General features: G+C 43.7%; 2 non-coding genes across 2 annotated transcripts; both read left to right on the top strand.

The window, feature by feature from the left end:
* Positions 1-202: 202 nt before the first annotated feature.
* Positions 203-284, top strand: trnas-aga (transfer RNA serine (anticodon AGA)). Its single transcript has one exon. It is a non-coding gene; the product is annotated as a tRNA-Ser (tRNA).
* Positions 285-2,414: 2,130 nt separating this feature from the next.
* trnar-ucg (transfer RNA arginine (anticodon UCG)) lies at positions 2,415-2,487 on the top strand. The gene has a single exon. It is a non-coding gene; the product is annotated as a tRNA-Arg (tRNA).
* The last annotated feature ends 16,006 nt before the right edge of the window (positions 2,488-18,493 follow it).

The following is an 18,493-nucleotide window of genomic DNA, read 5'->3' as shown; positions in this document are numbered from 1 at the left end:
TCAATAAATAATTTTGACTCAGTTTGCCTGCAAATATCTTTTCCTACCTTTGTGCTTTTCTTCTTTTACATTGGTGTCTCGCAGCTTACAAATGACAGCAAAGGTATGAAAGGAGATGGAAGCATTTCGCTCATCAAGTCAACGGTAGCTTTCAATGAGATCACGGCTGATTAGGTCAATGATCAACGCACCTGAGCCGTCTGTAGTCATGGCCGAGTGGTTAAGGCGATGGATTAGAAATCCATTGGGGTTTCCCCACGTAGGTTCGAATCCTGCTGACTACGTTATGAATGCTTTCCTGCTGGTACAATTTTCGCTCAAAGTTCAGAAAAACTATTTTGTGAACCAGGCCGGTAATTTGATTAGACTTGGGAAACTCGAGTTCTACATCAGAAATGTTCCATATTTAAAACATTATCTCTGTTTCTCTTTCCAGATACACTGCTCGACACATCGGGTTTTGCAGCTGTTATTGAACATCCTGAGCAGAAGTGCTGCTTTTCATTAGATTCCTTTCAACCCTGTCCACTGTTCTCTGACTCGGGTCAGTGGCAACACTCCCTCCTGCTCGTCAAAGTGCTCATTTCCCACCGCTCCCTCTCCCATCATTAGAAACAACCGCAGGAAATCGCCACTTAACCATCTTTGTTCCAAAGTGAAACTCATCAGCCTCGGGAATCTCTCCACCAAACGGGACTTCTCATCCCTGGACATGGTGCAAGCCAGAGGATTGTGAAGAGATACTGTGAAAATATTGTCAGTTGGCAGTTGAAAAAAATGTTTAGGAAGCAAACCATATAATTTAGGCTCCAGCTTTGTAAATCTTGAGAAACTCTTTGGGAAATGGAATCAGAGGAGAATGAAGAAGTGTGAACTGTCGGACCGAGTAGAGGACGGGACATTGACTCTGATGTTCTCGGGACAGGAACTGATCTGAGACATTGAAATCATTCTCGCTCACGTACGTGAGGAATGCAAACTTCATCTGGACTCTGGGACAATGAAAAACTCTGGAACACTCAAGACAATATCCAAATATTGACTGGGATCACTACAGTACGAGTACTATAGATGAGTCATTTTTTGCCCAGTGTGTGCAGGAGGGCTTCCTGACACAGTACGTACACATGCCTTCAAGGGACGAAGCCACTTTCGATTTAGTACTGGGTAACGAGCCTGGCCAGGTTTTAGATTCGGAAGTAGGTGAGCACTTTGGAGACAGCGATCCCAATTCTCTCAGGTTTACTTTCGTGATTGAAAGGGATAGGTGTACTCCACGGAGCAAGAGTTTCAGCTGGTGGAAGGGAAATTACGATGCAATGAGGTAAGATTTAGGAAGAGTAGAATGGGGTAGGAAACTGCAGGGGGTGAGCACATTAAAATGTGGAGCTTATTCAAGGAAAAGCTCCTGTGTGTCCTAGATAAGTATGTACCTGTCAGGCAGGGAGGAAGATATAGAACGCGTGAGCCGTGGTTTACTAAGGAAGTGGAATCCCTGGTCAAGAAGAACAAGAAGTCTTATGTCAGGACAAAATGTGAAAACTCAGTTAGAGCGCTCGAGGGTTCCGACGATATCAGGAGAGACCTAAAAAGAGAGCTGAGAAGAGCCAGGAGGAGTCATGAGAAGTTGTTGGCAGATAGGATCAAAGTTAACCCTAAGGCTTTCCATAGGTATGTCAGGAATAAAAGAATGACGAGAGTTAAATTTGTGACAATCAAGGATAATAGTGGGAAGTTGTGTGTGGAGTCAGAGGAGATAGGGGAAGCACTAAATAAATATTTTTCGACAGTGTTTGCTATAGAAAATGAAAATGTTGGCGAGGAAGATACAGAGCTACTTGCGTCTAGACGAGAAGAGATTGAGGTTCACAAGAAAGAGATATTAGAAATACTGCAGAGTGTGAAAATAGATAAGTCAGCTGGGCCGGATGGGAGCGATCTGATTTTGTTGAGTAAATGCACTGCAGGAAGGTACAAATCAAGCTGATGCTGACAACGGCTCGTTTTGAGCCGCTAATTTCAGTGAAGTGGCAGCGCCAATAAAAGGTGTCACGCATCTCGTCTAATTCCACATCCTGAGCTCGAAATGACCAGAGGTTTCTCGCCGAGGTTCTGCAGGGTCTTGTTTGGACGACACCATGACACTTTTTCACTGGAGTGGATCATGAAATCGCGTCGTGACTGTGAATAAAACGATGGAAACTTCCAGCAGAGAAGGAGGCGACCCTGAAGCAGGCAGCTGAGGACAAATGTCTCTCCTTTGCCAGTGAAAGGCACTGCTTCACAAATTGGAAACTTCGAAGTGAAGCAATGTTGGTGATTATCTTCGGTGCTTGTTCACCTTTTTAATTCTGATTCCGTGAAAGTCCATGGCATTACATATCGACATTCTGCCAAGTGCAGGTTTGTCTCTTGGGCCAGTGGCGTAATGGATAACGCATCTGACTTCGGATCAGAAGATTGTAGGTTCGTGTCCTACCTGGCTCGAGGGGGGATATTTCGCTTTAACCGTGGTATACGTTGACGCTCCCCTTGTAAAGTTCTTTCGGGACATCTCCTCTGTGCTTCCGCATGTAAAGCTTGCATTTGTCCTATTGTCCATTTCAAATTCCAGCTCTCCACAACGGACACCTCCGTCAGTTTGGCGGTATCTTCTGGTGTGTCTCCCTCTGTGGGTGAAAATGAGCATGAGTTCCTCAAAAGAGTTACAATTCGTTATACTTCTGTCCCATTATTGTGCAATGTAAGAACATAGGATAACCTCATTGACATTTGACCTGGAAACATTAGAACACACGAGGCTTTGGGCCAATGTTCAGACAGGGTGTTTTATTTACACCAAATACAATAGTATCTATCGCCTTGTCTTGTTATTTACTTGTGAGGATTCGGTACTCTCAGCACCGTGGCCTGGATCGTATTCCCGCTCATGGAATGGTTGTATTGTTCAGCAAACATATCGGTGTACCAGTACTTCTGCCGATTTTCCGATGCTGGCAGGTCATTGGTTTTGTCCAAAACATTATGAAGGTTAACATAAAACAAATAGCTGCAGGTGCTGGAAATCTGAGCCAAAAACGAAAATTGTTTGTGCAGCGGAGCATGACTGGCAACAGAAACGTCGACTCTCCTGCTCCTCGGATGCAGCCTGACCTGCTGTGCTTTTCCAGCATCACTCTGATCTAAAGTCAGGTTTCCAGCATCTGCAGTCCTCACTTTTGCCTAGTTTCTTCAGTGTCTCTGGTTCCCAATTCAAGAATTCCATCTCTAGCGGTTTCATGTTTGTACCTCCGTGCTGAGGAGTTGAAGAGTGAAGAAAAGTAACTCACCTCCTCCATCTCTGGGGTAATTAGGGACTGAAAATGAATCGTGTCACATTGAAATATATCTACATGCGAATTAATCTCTGTCTTTTATTGGGAACCATCTCTTTCATTGTAACCATCAGGAAAGATCATTTCGTTCGCCAGAAAAAGAAATGAATGTGTCACTAACCTTTGTTTGCTTCAGGTCCGAGAATACTCAGATCAATAGCTCCCTTGCTTACTTCTGCTGGTCATGTTCGCAAAGAGATATGGCAAATTGCCAAGTGTGATTTTCCTTTCCTTTCAATAAATAATTTTGACTCAGTTTGCCTGCAAATATCTTTTCCTACCTTTGTGCTTTTCTCGCACCTTACAAATGACAGCAAAGGTATGAAAGGAGAGGAAGATACTGAGATACTTGCGTCCAGAGTACTAGAGATTGAGGTTCACAAGGATTAGGTGATAGAAATACTGCAGAATGTGATAACAGACAAGTCTCCTGGGGATGGGATCTGTCCTCGTATCCTCTGGGAAGCAAGGGAAGAGATTGATGAGCATTTGGCATCGATCGTCAAATCATCGTTATCTACAGGAATAGTGCCTGTGCAATGGAGCATAGCATACGTTGTTCCCGTGTTCAAAAAGTGTCGTAGAGACAACCCTGCTAATTACAGACCAGTGAGTCTCACTGCAGTTGTTAGTAACGTGTTGGAAAAGGTTATTATAGATAGGATTTATGACCATCTAGAAAAGAAAAATCTGATCAGGGACAGTCAGCACGGTTTTGTGATGGGTAGGCCTTGCCTAACGAATCTTATTGACTTTTTTGACAAAGTGACCAAACAGGGAGATGACAGTAAACCGGTTGATGTGGTGGATATGGGTTTCAGCAAGTTGTTTGATAAGGTTCCCCACAATAGGCTATTATATAAAATGCGATGGAATGGAATTGTGGGAGAGATGGCAGCTTTGATCATTAATTGGCTTGCCAATAGAAAACATTGTTATAGTTGATGGAACATGTTCTTCTTGGTGTCCAGGTACTGGCGACGTACCACAAGGGTCGGTGTTAGGACCACTGCTGTTACATGAGGTCTAACCTTGCCAATCAGTCTCCCATGGGGAACATTGTTGAACGCCTTACTGAAGTCCATATAGATCACATTTACTGCTTCGTCCTCATCAATCTTCTTTGTTACTTCAAAAAATTCATTCAAGTTTGTGAGACATGACTTCCCACGCACAAAGCCATGTTAACTGTCCCGAATCAATCCTTGTCTTTCCAAATACATGTACATTCTGTTCCTCAGGATTCCGTCCAACAATTACAGCATTCTTGGCAGATGCAGTTTCATGTCGGGAATGCGAGTTCATATACTTTGTTGGGAAGAATCAAAAGACACGCTACTATTAAAATCGATAGAAACGCAAAAGATGTGCAGTGCAGAGGAGTCTCAGTGTTCTTATACATGAAACGAACAAAGGTTAATCACATATTTATTTCTTGCTGCCAAAAGAAAGCCTTTTCTGATGCTCACAATTAAAGAGATGGTTTTCAAGAAAATAGGGAAATTAAGTCACCAGTAGAGTAATCAATTACCAAGATATCCCTCGTGATGTTTTATGGGACATGTGGGATTTTTTTGATTATTGTTCTCCAAACGTTTTTACAATGGAACCGAGAGTTTTAGATGGGAAGTTAAGATCACGCATGACTATTGCCATTTTCGTCACTCACACACAATATTTTTTCCTTGTACGATTTATTTCGCTTTGTGGTTACTGCGAGTGGGCTTGTAAACTACACATGCTTGTGAGTTCATTCCTCACTGTTCCTCAACTCCAGCCAAACAGACTTTACGTCCTTATTTACTGAATCGAGGTAATCTCTAACCATTGCATAAATGTCATTAAAACTTCGATATTTCACAGGCCTCTGTATATCATCTTACAATATTAATTGATCCTTTACTGTATTGCAGTTGCGCAAAAGAAGAGAAAAATTGAAGAGAGAATGGTGGACCTCCGCTTCACACACCCGTTATTGAAGCGAAAATGCAGATTACTGCCCATAATGCGATCGTGGAATCATGTGCCAAACCCTCAGGAATCACAGAATAAGTGTAGTGCCACAGGGCATGTCAGGGACAGCACCAGAAAGACAACAGAAATGCTGCTCTGAGCTCCTATTTTGGATATATTTCTCAATGAGCAATAGAGTGTTACATGTGTTCCATCAGGAGTTACCTCACACAAGGAAGTAACCAGTGCTTCAGACGGTCATATCATCCGAGTTCCAAGCCTTGGAATCAGAGACATTCAATATTCTGTGCATAACTGCAAGGAACAGCTGTCCGAGGTGTTTACAGTCCAGGAGAAATTATGAATGCAGCTCTCTAGTTGTCAGCCTCTTTCTCCTATGTCGTGTTTCGTGCAGTCCCTGCGGGGAATGTCGTCAACCACGTTTGACCTGCACATGATGCGGATTGGGCCTTGTTTTCTCGTGAGTTGTTGTCTGAGTGAGGCTCTCGGTTTCTGTGCTGTCATAAGTCCGAGTGTTCGGAGGAGTCTGGATATCGTTTTCCAGAATTTGTTTTTAATACAGGGAAGCATGATTTAAAAATTACCTCAAAGCATATCCTCGTTGCGAACTTTGTGTGCCATGCATTTGCGAATGAAAGTGTGTGGATATTGATTCTTGGCAAAGAATTTGTGTGGGCGTCAGTCCAGCAGTCCCTAGTAGCAATACGTACAAACGGCAAGGGCCACACATTCGACTAGAATAGTACAACAATAATCGGACAGGGCAAGCAGAAGACAGCCAGACAATTCCTGGAAGCAGGGCACTCATCCACGGATTCCATCCGTTGGACCCAATCTGCAACCCCAACAAACGGAAGCAGCAGGAATGAAACCAAATGAATTCGTACCAAAACATGAGAGCAGCGCTTCACATGAACCTCTGCAGCGCTGAGAATGTCACCCAGACAGGCGAGGAAAAGTCTGCAAACCATCTTCCTCGCGTCACCGAACTTTTCAACAAGAACTCCAGAAGCATCCGAACTTCACATCTTTCTGCTCCAAAACACTCCGCTTTTCCACAACAGAGAATTGCACACTCAACTACCGCGTGTAAGATGAGAATATCGGCCCCTACACTACCAAGGGCGGCAGTAAGAGCGAGGGGAAACGGCTGCCACTGTCATTCCACAGCTACAAACGCTCTCTTTGAAAGGTACATTTTCGTATGAATATCGGGGCAGCAGTAGAATATGGGAACTAAACAGCCCGCGCTGTGTATTCATATTCTGGACAATGTGAGTTGTTCACAGTTTTCCCTGAAAGTGAGTGGACGTCGTTATTTCACCGTTGTTGTGAAGCCAGATCCTGCACTAAATCTGCTCCCTCGTTTTTTGTTGTTGTGGCTAAAAGTTGGGCAATCGCAACGTAAAACGTTGTTATATTTCTCTCATTTCCTTCATTACTGTTCTGGTGAGGGAGGCTGGAGATTGGCTCGCTCGATCAGATGGAGGCACCAGCGCATTGTTGAGCTAATTTAATCGAGAATATAATTGGTAATATTCACTTTGCATGGTACATTTTTCTGTTATGTTTTATGTTACTTGAGCACTTTCTGTTACTTGGCAATGCACTCAATCTCCAGAATGTCGGGAAGCTCCGTTTGGAATTGCTTCGGTGCTATTTGTGTGAACAGTTCTTGACATACACGTCTCGCACTGCCTCACAGACAGAAGTAATGAGTTTGTGTGTCTGATAATGACTCTGCCTTTTGAGTTTTGCACCTTGTCCACGTTAAGAGCTGTCAGTTTTTGGATTCACTGGAGAGTTGAGGGGATAACACGATTTCTGAGGTTTTTTTTAGTCAACGAGATTATTTGATGGAGAACTTGGGAATGTATCAAGGAGAATGGTCATTGTCTGTAAATGTCTGGAAAACATTCCTCTCTGTGTCATTTCAAAACATTACGCCTCAAGAAAAAATAAAATTCAAACACGCTGACTTAGTAACAAACAGCATGCGTTTTTGCAAGTGGTCTATTGAAACTGTTGTCAGGTACTGGAGTGTCACAGAATTGCCTTCTTCTCCAACTTGCACCTGCTGAACAGATGACCGTAACTAATCTGAACATATTTGCCAATATTTGTCCCTTATCTCTCCGAACACTTCCTGTCTGTATACCCATTTAGATGCCACTAAATGTGGCAATTTATTCCACACGCACAAAAATGTCTCCCTTTCAAATTGTACTGCTCTCACATAAAACCTATGCTATCTCGCTTTAAACTCACGTGACCTCTGAAAAATTGTAGATTGACTATGTTCTCTGCTCGTCTACCTCATTATTTTGTAAACTTTTCCAAGGACATCCCTCAGGCCTGAAGCTCCGGGGAAAACTATCGAAGAATATTCAGCTTCTCACTAATGTCCACACCGTACAAACCTTTCAAATTGTTGTAAATATTTTTTTTAAATTATGCGAAGGTATTCATAGAAAGTGCCAGGGGAAATTGCCTGAAGTGAAGCGATGCTGAAACATTAGTCTTGACAGGTTTGGCACTTAGTTATCGTCAGGGAGCGTCGCCGAGTGGTTTAATGTAGGCAAAACCAATGAATACAGATGCTGGAGACCAGATTCAGGATCAGTGGTGCTGAAGAGCGCAGCAGTTCAGGCAGCATCAGAGGAGGAGTAAAATCGACGTTTCGGGCGATACCCTATATTCCTGATGAAGGGCTTTTGCCTGAAACGTCGATTTTACTGCTCCTCGGATGCTGCCTGAACTGCTGTGCTCTTCCAGAGAGGTTTAATGTGCTAGGTTAGGGTCCAGTCTCTATTGCGTCGTGGGTTTGAAACCCAACTTTGCAATAGAACAACTGCAGGCAGCTTTTTATGACAGAACTACACAGGTCCTGATGTTGCTTTATGGGTGTGTTTGTTACTCCTCGGGTCTCTCACCCTCTCTGCGATAAACACGGGAACATGAGCAACTGAATCTTAAAATAATGAGAACTACTGCTGTCCACATCCTCTCGAGAACTGTGCGTTTGGATGTGTACACGCACAATTTTGCAGCAGGTTGCAGTGTCTCAAATGGTCAGAGCATTTGGCTGAAATGTTGGTTGTCCTAGCCCAAAAAGAGCACAGAGCCTCAAATATTTCACATCAAGTATTGAGACCGACCATATACGGACAATACAACCACGAGAATCCACCCATGATTGACCCTGAGTCCACAGTGAGTAAGATGGTCACGTGCAGCAGAATGTGACCCCACTCTCTACAAGCCCCTGCTGCCACCAGAAAGGGGCCACTGCAGTTTCAATCAGCGGCTTCCTGCCCAGCCATGGGACACAGCTCATGGAAACTCCTTCCTCAGGAATGGCTGTTGCCGTGTGAAAGGGTAAATAATTCTAATTCAAATTGCAAATGGCTTCAGAAGATTGTTCCTGTTTTTAAAACATTTTATAATCAGAATTCCTGTCTCGAATATTAGAAGTGGTAAACTTTGTAGGCAGGTAGAACAAAGCAAGTGTTGATTGTGAGGACTCTGTCTCTTCAGCAGACGGGATTCCCTACACTCTAATCAGAAATTATTTGGTTTCCTGAGGTATTTTCCCGATTGATTTGCAGTCTGCCAGAGTGTCTAGGAATCAGTTCGGCGACCTAAGGATCAGGGTCAAAATATGAACATATTAACAGAGAATCGTAAATCCCGGGGCAAGGCCTAAATGGATTGTAATGGTCTGAAGAATAAATCTGAGAATTGAAAGACTTGAATAATGTTATTTTCAATGGGGAGGAATGAACGAGATTTTTGAAAATTGTCGTGTCAGCTGAATTAAACTCAGTATGAAATCATAAATTAACCAACACCAATCCTGTCCTGGTTCGCTCAGTCGGTAGAGTTTGAGACCTTTGATCTCAATGATGTGGGGTCGAGACCCACGCAGGGCGCTGTTGTTTGCTAATAGGTTTGCCGCTCTCCATTAATGTCGCAGGAGCGAATTCGCTCGCTGGGGCAGGTTTTGTTGACACATTTTTTCCTCCGTTTTTGATCATCTCTTAGTTTCTGAGTGAAAACTGTCTCCAATGTACTGCAGGTGCAAGAGACAAAGTTATCAGTTCGGCCGAATATGCTATAAACGATGTCCCTTCCAAAACGTGAGGTACCATTCCAAACATGCCCCAACCAAAATGTCCAGAGACGTCGAATGCGAATGGCCACATGACAGTGACAGCTGCATGTCAAATGGTGCTGTATTGAATTAACTGAATGAGAATGCTCTGATGGAAACCGAATGGAACTCTCCCTGAAATTTTCCCAATTCACTCGGTAAATGATGCTGTTTGTACCCATATGGGTTTACGGAATGAACAGCTTATTGTCAGTAACAGAGGTGGGGGTGATGCAGGATAGTGAGATTTCTGTGTGGGTCAGAAGTGATTTGTTCGAACAGGGAATTCAAACGTCCACAGAGCAGACATAGTTGATTGGTCCAGGATCACACTTCTCCCTTCTGTTTCAGTACCAACAAAAGAAATTGCGGGAAAATCTCAACAGGACTGGTAGAATCTTGGAATGGAAAACCGAGTTAAGTCTTCAAGACCAGTGACACTTATTTCTCCATGTCCATCTCCGTCTACCTTTTTATTGAATATCTCCTGACTCTCAACTTTATACTCAGTTTCTCTTTTATTACTCCGTCTCCAAACATTCTCCCAGTCTCAAAATTTAATCGCAGATCTGTTTCATCTCTCACCTCGCCGAGTTATGAGAGGAGGATTTCGAAATGCACGATTAACTCTGTTTCTATTTCCTTAGATACTGGATGGCCAGAGACCAGAAGGCATCAGAGTACAGTTAGAGCTTTCAGCCCATCTGGTCTGCCCGCCATTCGGTCATGACTCATATCGTTCCCAAACCAATTCTCAGCCTTCTATCTGTGACACTTAGCTCCCCTGAATTTAGGATCCTGTCTTTTTCCCAGAGTGCGAATGAAACCATCCCAACCTTCACATCTGCTGGCGGCTGTTACACCGTATCTGTGTGTGATCGAGCTCGGTTTCAGGCCCACACAGCAAACACGTCTGTTCTGAACAATGCACTTCCCGCTACATGACAGATCGATCGGTTCTCTGACCACATGGTTTTTCTGCGAGTCAGTAGTTAGCTCCTTCACCACCCACGGAAAGTACCGTTGCTTCAAAATGTGGGGACAAAGAACGATAGGCACAAGAGTTTGTACAGGTTAGGTCGAAAGGGTTATTGTGAACTTCAGTGGAGTCCCTGCTTCAGAGTCTGGGTTTGAATCGCCTAGGCCTGGATAAAATTCCAATTCAGGAAATGAAGATTTATTTCTCTTCTTGTGGCTAATCTGAAAGAAAACCATTTTCTGCTTCCACAGAGAGCACAGACCCGGTTCTGCCAGAAGGAATCCAGTGATTGATTGCTGGAATCTTAGAGTCATAGAGATGTACTGCAGGGAAACAGACCCTTCGTTCAAACCTCTCCGTGCTGACCGGAAATCCCAACCCAATTTGGTCCCTCTTGCCAGCACACGGCCCATATCCCTCAAGACCCTTCCTACCCATATACCATTTCAAATGCCTCTTGAATGTTGCAATTGTACGAGCCACCACCACATCCTCTAGCAGCCATGGCAGCACATACACGAATAAATTGTCACTGCAAATCCCCTCTAAGGACCTCGCCTTTCTGAGCTGAAACTATCACGCTGTTCATTCAATGTCGCTGGGTTTAATTCTTGGAACTTCCTCCCTATCGACATCATGGCTGTATCACTGTGTTGAGCACTTCGAGGACGAAGTAAAGTAACTTACCATCTCAATCTTTTGAGTAATTATGGTTGGGCAGTGAAGCCTATCCCAAAGAGTGACGTGTATTCTCCTGAATTTCGTTTGAAAAAGCTGCAGTTTCCAAGTGGACACCCGAAACTGGTCCGGAACAAGTGTAAAGTTTCGAAGGGAAAGTAGGATAAACTGAAAGTCAATGATGACTGGGATGAATGAGGCAGAAAGTGAGTGAGGGGCTGTTGGTACAAGGATCAATGTCAGTGCTAATGGTTTAGCCCTTACTGCCCACTGTTAACATTGACTCACACACCATTCCTGGTAGATTCACCACCATTACCCTGATCTCTTGGTATGAGTTTCCCTCTGTGCATATTCAGGCGGTAAATCGGCCCCGAGAGGATGAACGCATACTGTTTATCCCGTCAGGTTAAAGAGGTGAAGGCATCAGTTTGAAATCAAAGCAAGAAGAGATTGCCTCTTCCTGTACATTTTCAGTGGACAGTCACCAGCTGTGAACTTCTTTTCTGCACGAGCGGATGTTGATATAAATTCTCATCGAGCAGCTTTATTACAGAAAGGTGGTCCGATTAACTGTGATCAAATACTTCATTAAATGCTCTTATTGATTTGAAGAACAGTGTCTGTGGTTTCGTCAGTTAAAGCATATGGTAATAACCAGGCGTTAATGGTGTCAAATGCTGTCAAATGTTCTGTACATTGAAAGTTCATTGTTTAAACTTCTTGTAAAAGCCGTATTGTTTATCCAACATCGCGAAAGTGACGGATCAGCATGCTTCTTGTGTTTGAGCTCAGACCGTTGTTATTTCGTGCTACCTCGCCCTACCGCCTGATGTGGACCCATTAATCGATGTTCTATCCTGCTAATTCAACGCAGAGTTCTTTTTACTCTGTTCGACAAGGATTTGTCTATCTCTTCTACTATTATTCTCCGTCCGTCTTTTCAAGTTTGTTGGGAATAATGAAGAGATGCAGGAGACACTGCAGACTTGCAGGACAATGTTGTAGTAATAACGCATCCAATGAGATAATGGCTCTCATTGTCTGCTGTCACCATTCATTGATTTTAGGCAAACGGCAAAGGCACCATAGAAATCCTTTTATTGGAGAGAAACTGCTTTTTTTCTGGTCTATTATGAATGCTATTTAGAATTGTAAATGCTCATAACGTTTTGTGTGAACAAATGTCACCTGATCTCAGACCTAAGTAACACAGACATTACTTGGAGACTGTGAGCCCAGTTCTACACACTCTGGCCGGGAGGGATGAGAAAGCCACGGACCAGACTCCGATTTTAACACTTTTCCAAGAGTAGAAATGAAAAATGAGGGATATTGACAGACAGAGAGTGGGGGAATGTAGAAGAGAGTGAGATGGCACAGAGAGACAAAGGGAGGCAAACAGAAATTCTCCATTCACCATGGCTGCTCATCGACATAAAGGCGAAGAAAAAGGTAATGAAGGCCAGCCTTTCACCAACTCAGAGCAACAGCAACAACATTACAGCTTATAAAGGAATTTTGCATTTTTACAGATGTCGTCTGTCAGCTAATGAGAGATTCTGGTAGACATGCTGTTTCGTGAAGTGAAATTGACAATTACCCAGGCAATAAAACAATAAAAAGCATAAGTAGCCTGAATCTGTGATATGAAACATTAAATCTCTTTGTCTCCACAGATGCTGTCATGCCTGCAGAGTTTCTCTGTCAATTCCTGTTGTTGATTCAGATTTCCAGGATTTGCACTTCTTTGTTTTATGCTAGTCTGAATCCTGTTTGTGACAATACTCGATTAATTGCCAGTTCCATACAACATTCCCTGCTTTGGGAAGGTTGTCAACAACATAAACGGTCAGAGGAAATCCCCCATTGCTACAGCAGTGAGAGCACTGAGTCCTTAACAGTAGACTTCCACGGAAAGTGAAATATGGCGCTATAAGTTTTCTCAATGAATCCACTTTTACTTTTTTCATTTGGGATCATTTTAGCTGCACATCAGTTTCTTTCTTTCTTCCATTTCTGTCAGCTTGGAAAAGGCCTTTCCGCCCATCTGCAGTGAGGGTTATTGGACATTCATCTTTTCGAGTCCAGGAGCTACTATTTCTTGGAGGACCTTCTGCACTGCATCTCGGGTGGGGTGGGTGCGAGGCTGTACCACTATATTCACCTGTCTATAGAAATCGGAGAAGGGTCTATCTATTCCACACCACCAGGCTTCCTCATCGCTCTTCTGAATCTTGGTTATTATTACCCTTGCCATGGCACCTCCTTCTTTGATAACAGGAAACCGATATCCCGTGTCAGGTGTACCTGTAGCCGTGGTGGATACTACTAAGTGCCAGTAACTGGGTACACAAGGATCTCTGCGTAAATATTTATTGAATTATTTATAGTCATCCTGGTTACCAAACGGGCATGTAAAGGTCAACTTAGCATCCTTGGTTAAGATTACCGTCTGCGGTTGTATCTCAGACACCCCTGCCTTCACGAGTCGTCCTGCCATGCAGCCCCATATTTTTATGAGTCTTCTCATCACTACTTGCACTTACTTGGATCCGGTGTTGTCCGATGTCTCCACAAGGTCAGCTACACGTTTGCAATGGCTGGCGTGTATCAACGTGGCTCTTTCGGCGATCTTAACAGCTGTCTGTGTTGTAGGGAGCCCTTGGAACGGTCCCAGCCAGCTGTTGGCCTTCAGGCTTTTGCTCCTGAAGTCTTTCACCACTATCCAGTCTTCAGTTTCTAGATTGTGCATCTTCCCTTCTGCTGGTTGGGGTAGTGCTGCCCTTCTTTTGATTCTGTATTTGAGACAGAAGTGTGGAGAGTTTTATACCGTAACATAACATCTCGTCCTCACAGTGGTCTATTATCTGTCTTACAATCGGTCTTGGGCCAATTCCTGTATTGGGCCACCTTCCAAACAAAATCTCAAACGTTCTAAGATTTACTCTTCCTCTCCTACATATACATTAGCACAATTGGAAATGTCTTTGTCCATGGCACTTCTAATTCCTCACAACATTTTGCCAATTTATTTTTAAGGGTAGTTTTCTCTCTTTCAACTGCCCCACCGCTCGCTGGGTGATAGGCACAATGTTGCCTCACCTTTATTCCCAAGTAATTACTGATCTGCTGTACGGCAATATTTATAAATGGCTTTCCATTGTCCCTGCTTAGCCTTTCAGGGATGACCCATCTCGGAATTATTTCAATTAGCAAAGCCTTGGCTACCGCACTGGCATCCTGTTTAGACGTTGGAGCACTTCCACCACCTTGGGAAAACATCAACTATTACCAGACAATGCCTTTTCCCTTCGCTGGGTGTTAGTTCAATAAAATCCATCTGTAAATGTTCAAAGGGTCTTTGGGATTGGGGGTGTTCTGCCTGATTCTTTTGTATTCCCCTCCCCACATTATTAGTGGCATAGATAACACATTATTCACATTTTTTATGAGTAATGAGTAAATCCCTTTCTGTACCAGCGTGTTGAAATATTGTCGTACATCCCCACTTTTGACACATGGTCCTTACCGTGTGTTACTTTGGCATAGAAAGGGAATAAAGATCGTGGTAGACAGGGTTTACCATTGGGGCCACACTGCACCCATTCCCTCATTCTGCACCCTGCCCTTGTCCATTCACGCTTCTCCTTCGTTGTGGCCTGTGACTGTAAGTCCCATAAGTCTGCTTTGGATTACAAATATTTGACATACACATGTCAAACTGATCATTTGGCGGCTGATTGACTGCCGTCCTTGCCGCTGAGTCTACATTTTCATTGCCTTGAGAAATTGAATCATAATTTTTCCTGTGGGCTTTACATGGACACACAGTGATTGATTTAGGCAATCGGACTGCTTTCAGGAGGTCAGAGATCAGGCCATGTTATGTGATTGGCTTTCCAGTGGAGGTCAGAAAGCCCTTGTATTTCCACAAGGATCCAAAATTATGTACAACCCCGAATGCATATCTGCTGTCGATGTAAAAATTCTGCCTTCGGTCAATTTACATGCCTCATTGAAGGCAATCAGCTCTGCTGCTTGCGCTGACGGATGAGAAGGAAATGATCCCGCTTTGACTACCTCGTGGGTAGTTGCTACATCATATCAGACACTGGCCTATCTCTTTGCTTCTGAATGCTGACCTATCCACAATAAAACGCCGTATCCAGATTCTAAATTGGTGAATCCTACACGTCTGGTCTCGGGCTTCAAACCTAAGAACTTCAACTGTTGTTCCACAAGTTGTAGTTTTGCGAGACAAGATGGCAGAGCATCGCAAGCCTACCTTTCTCACATTGTTTCTCTGTTGATGCTGCGATTAAGCATTCGCTTACACACTGCAGAAGCACTGACCCCCCCACCCGGTTAAAACAAGAGTCTCCAGACTCCTGTGTCGAGCCTCGTTAATTATGGTGGGGACTCACAGTATTCTTGAAAATGTCACGTGAAAGTATACTATTGGCCTTTGAATGGAAATGTGAACCAGAATTGAATGTTGGTGTGTAACGGTACACAAAACAAGGCATTTGCTAAATCCACAATTCAGAGCCAGTTACATCCGGTGGAATTTGAGCCAATATAATATAGGAGTTGGGGACATTTGGGGTGTGCGGAATAACAGCGTTATTGATAACCTGCAGGTCATGAACAAACCTCCATTCCCCCGATTCACCTGGAATGTTTGCCTTTTTGAACGAAAAAAATGGGTGTGCTCACCAGTGATTATTCACGGGGGATTATCACTCCAGCCTATAAGAGAGATTCAAAGACTGGGGTAATTCCTTGCACAGCCTCGGGTTTTATCGGTTCTTTTGCTTTGCAAGGACGATACTCAGACTTCGAGGTTATTCTTAAGGGTTCGTATGAACCCCACATCGTGTTAGCCTTTTCCCCTGAAATCAGTTGGGACCCTTCTTAATCTTGGGTCCGAGACATCTACCATAGGTAAACGCCAGACGACACCACTGGTGGGTATTACCTGGACTGCCCTGTCTGCCTGAGTTAGCCGATTTAATATCTTCCTATACGTCCTTATAACTGCATTGAAGCAGATAACCACACCGACCCTGAAGATACAATCTTTCGTTTTTTTGTGGCTGTCGTACCCATGGTCCCAAATTCTGACACCTGTCGCTGGATGCCTTCGCCAATGTTCCGTGAGGAAAAGAGCCTTCCACATCAAAAATAAACAGGGTCTACTTAGCGTCACAGATACTTAAAAAAGTTTAAAGTGACAGCACATCTGTGACCATTCCAATAAAATTCACACAATAACAACTGATCAGGTTTAACCAATCTCCTGAACCAATCCTTCTCTTATGATTAGTCAGGACCATCGCGGTGTATGTGTGCTGTGCAGTGCAGCATATCTCCAGCAAGAAAATCGGTGTTAATGGGATTAACATGGGTACTTGCTTCCTGGGTGAGTGAATCGCTGAAGGAACCTATCGCTCTCTGACATGCATCACGGGTCATGATTCGTATTTTCCAGCCAGCACTGTTAAATCTTCTTTTTGTATTACCTGCAAGCCCGTCGGGATACTGTGCAAATCCGACCCCAGTCTCACTATGAGATCCCGAGACATCAGATATACAGAACAAGATTCTGATAACAGAAATGAGAATTGGAATTTCTCCGCATTACTGGTTTCGCACAATAGGGGTGCAGTAAATCTCTCGCCTGTCACGAATCCTGACGCACCCATTAAGTTGAGGAAGCTTCCGTTCATCTTTATTTGCGTCGACTCTCTGAACTGCCTTGATTTATGAACTGAATATGTTGCCCTTGTATCTTCCAAAAAAGTAAGAGGTGCACCTTCCACATATAACATAGATGTAAGCATTGACTTATATGCATCATCGTTGTACTGAAAATGTAGTTCACGCTTCGGTAACTCAGTGCTCAGTAGAGAGGTGGGACATGTTTCAGTGCCCATAACGTTAGTAGTAGAGATGAGCATAAGCGATTATTCGTTGCCAAGCATAAAGCAAAGAGGTTTACCTATAACTTTGGGGCTGCCCACCTCCAACTCAGCCTTCCTCCATTAGTCACCCTGCTGCCCAGCCTCCAGAGCCAATTGAGGCTGTCTGGGCGTGCACTGCCTCACTCAGTGGTCCATTGCTCTGCAAACAAAGCACCCGCCAGATTTACCTCTGCCAGCCCTTCTTTTCACGCAGCACCTCCTTCCAAAGGCTGGGAGACCATTTGCATCATAGTCAGCTGAGCCTTATGTGTTTGCTGTTCCATCTTTAATTTCCGTTTTTCCTTCTCTTGGGCAAGAAAGTTTTCAGCATGAAGCGCGTGGAGTTCCATCAAATTCAGGTTTCCTGTGTCCCAGGTAATACATTGGCAAGACGCCTCATGTAATGGGCGCCTGATAGCTTTCACATATTCCCTTTAAGGTACAATTCGCTTCTTCTTAGCAACACTTCAAGGTCAGTGGCCTGAAACATTCGAGTTCCTTTCCAGATATGGAGTTGTTTTTTTTCTTCTAATTCCTTGGCTGTTGATATGGTAGTTTGCTGGCCTTGTACGTCAGCTATTAGTTCGGTTTAAATATACATAGTTTTTCTTTCTGTCTCCAACACTTGCCCTCTGCAAAGTCGGGCCCTTCCTTTTTTGTTTCCCTGTGCTTTTATTGGTTTCAAAAGAAATGTTAATTTTCCATTGCAATGGACATCACATTATTTTAACGATCTCGAGGTCGGTGCAACATCGAGAGCCGAAGTGCCTGTACTGCACTGTAACGTTCTATGTTGTAAGATACATTTCCTGCTGGTTTCCGATGTCTCTCCTTACTGTGGAAACTTCTGGACACATCTTCCAGTGATTTGTCTGCACTTCATTCAATCCAGAAAACTGTAGTTCCTGCTAAGAATGTGATCTCTCTACAATGGAGAGAGGAAAACAGAGTCGGTGACAAAGATGAGATCACTTACGTTCTGTCCAGAATCAGCAAAAATTACCCCGGTCTTCCAGTGTCCTGTCACTTTAACATTGCATTGTGTACCCAAGCCATCATACCAGTCTCTGGTCTCCTGCAGTTCTCCTTCAAGGCACAACGCAAGCTGGAAGATCGGCAACTCATTTTCTACTGAAAGAACATGCAGATTTCAGGACCCAACATCGAGTTCAATCATTTTGGATCCTGTCCGCCCTCTTCCACATTTTTCACCCACCTACACATCCCATCAGTTCCGAACACGAATCATTGGACTCGAAGCGTTAACTGTCCTTTCTCATCATAGATGGACAAGAGCTGCTGATTTTGTTCAGACATTTTGGCATTTCTTCAAAGAACATTTCTTCTTCCGTTGTAATCGCAAGACTGC

This window comes from Chiloscyllium plagiosum, unplaced genomic scaffold, assembly GCF_037043375.1.
Source record: "Chiloscyllium plagiosum isolate Xiang-an unplaced genomic scaffold, Cpla_swu_hap1 HiC_scaffold_31, whole genome shotgun sequence".
Lineage (NCBI taxonomy): Eukaryota > Metazoa > Chordata > Chondrichthyes > Orectolobiformes > Hemiscylliidae > Chiloscyllium > Chiloscyllium plagiosum.
Note: the sequence above shows the minus strand (reverse complement) of the source record. Positions and strands in the feature narration are given on the sequence as shown.